The sequence below is a fragment of the Quercus lobata genome, chromosome 9 (genome assembly GCF_001633185.2).
Source record: "Quercus lobata isolate SW786 chromosome 9, ValleyOak3.0 Primary Assembly, whole genome shotgun sequence".
Taxonomy (NCBI): domain Eukaryota; kingdom Viridiplantae; phylum Streptophyta; class Magnoliopsida; order Fagales; family Fagaceae; genus Quercus; species Quercus lobata.
The window spans coordinates 2,289,834-2,292,034 of NC_044912.1; the positions used below are offsets into that span (position 1 = coordinate 2,289,834).

A 2,201-nucleotide genomic window follows, 5' to 3' on the forward strand; every position below is an offset into this window, starting at 1 on the left:
AAAGTTAGGAAGTATTGGAGCTACAGTATTCACTGGTTCATCATATTGGTTGAATGTGTTCTTGCTTGGGATACACAGTCCAAACAAGAGACAATATCTTATAACACGGATTTATGCAGCACTTGTGGTATCCACACATTACGAGGAGGCATTCTGTAGATTCACAAATAAGATATAGACACCTCTCATAAAGAAAGAGAGAGAACATTTTTATATGTATCATGTGTGTAATTGCATGAATAACAACAAAAATATTAATTTTTTTACTTTACCCTAAAGCACAGTGGATAAACTGTAATATTGAAAAAAGCATTAAAGGTAAAACAGTTTAACCTAAAGGCAAGGAATAAAGTGTATTTTATAAAATAATTAAAGTAGGACTAAAACTCATTTTCATTTTTAAACTTTCAGTAAGAAAGCAATCAGCAAAGCGCATCCTAATGCACTATCTATTTTTTGTGTTGGTAGAGCTCAAGCTTCTTCACAAGCATTATTGAACTTGATTAACTTGACTAAAACTAACAGCCTAAAATCTGTTTATTTACTTAAACAAATTAGTTAATCAAAAGAATAATTCTTTGTCAAATGCCTATCAAATCTATAGTTATTGTTGTTGTTTTCATCATTATATCATTATGTCACCATAGATGTCGGCCAGTATGAGAATCTGATATGTCTTATTAAGGAATATAATTCACTTATCATTATGATAAGTGAATTTTTGTGACTGCTAAGCACTGCGGGATGGCTGGTGCATTAGAGACTTTATGCGGACAAGCCTATGGAGCAGAGCAATGTCAAAAATAGGAATTTATACTTACACCACCATCATCTCTCTTATTCTGGTTTGTATCCCTATATATATCCTATGGATATTCACAGACAAATTACTTATAGGATAAGATCCAACAATCTCACATATAGCAGACACATTGTGTATGCCTCATCCCTAACCTGTATGCATAAGGTATACTTCAACCACTAATTCGCTATTACCAGATTCAGAGCCTAGTCCTTCCAAGGCTCTTTAGTTCATTTGCAGCTCTATGTTTCCATATACCTTTTTGTTGGATTCTCGTTTTTAAATTAAAATTAGGAAGCAGTGGTGCAGCTGCATTAGCCTCTGCTTCATCATAGTTATTGGATGTGCTCATGCGTAATTTCCTGTTTTGTTCTGTCTTTCATGATTTTTGTAGTATTCATTTTTTGGCTACATGTATTAAGTCTCTTAGCATTTTTTTGCATGCCAATCATAATCCTCTTGATTGTGGTCGTTTGAGGGTCTTATTTTGCTTTCTGGGCTTTTACCTAATCCAGAATTGGAGACTTCAGTGCTTTCGCTATGGTATGCTTCTTTTCCATATTTACTATATGAGATTACAACAGAATGCTTCTAATTTTTCACTGCATGCAGTCTCACAATTACTAATTTATACTACTACATACCATATGGATTTGCAGCAACAGCAAGGTTTGCAGGTTTTGAATGAGTTGGGAGCTGGGAATGCACAAGCAGCTAAATGACTGTTATAATGGTTCTTGTAGTTGCAGAGATTTATTGTAGCCGTGATTCTCTTCTTCTGCCATCGTGTTTTGGTCTATGCCTTTCGCAGTAAGAAGGAAATTGCAGATATGGGTCCTTTGCTTTGTCTCTCAATAGTCATCTTTCAGGTAACTTTCTCACATTTGAGTTGGAGCTAAACTTTTGAAATGTATAACTTCTTAGTTCTTATCAATTCACGCGATACTATTAGCTATACTATCAAATACACATTAGTTCATTATTCATTTACAATATTTCTTTGCAATTAAAAAGTTAACTAATGGTGTATAAAGATTTAAAAAAGCTTACTCTTGGAAGTAATCTTCTTTCTGGGTTATAAAATAGCCTTATATCTTTATTAGGAAATGTTTATGTAGTAGTTATGCCATAGTCATAACCATCATAATCATATTGTGTATATTTCTTCAAAATAGATCAGCATATGATACCAATGTAAAGTGGTGATTCTTCCTTGATATTGCTTGCCATTAACTCACAAAGTTATTTTGTGCTATATATGCATCAGGGTCCCTAGAGGAAGTGGCTGGCAGGATATTGGCGCCTACGTAAATCTTGAGGCATATTATTTAGTCGGGGTTCCAGTAGGTGTTGTTTTGGCCTTCGCTGTACACTTGAAAGGAAACGGTCTTTGGATCGA

General features: G+C 34.3%; 1 long non-coding RNA gene across 1 annotated transcript; it reads left to right on the forward strand.

The window, feature by feature from the left end:
• The first annotated feature begins 1,170 nt into the window (after nt 1–1,170).
• LOC115958936 lies at nt 1,171–2,201 on the forward strand. The gene is made up of 3 exons (XR_004084727.1): nt 1,171–1,345; nt 1,468–1,671; nt 2,070–2,201. It is a non-coding gene; the product is annotated as an uncharacterized LOC115958936 (long non-coding RNA).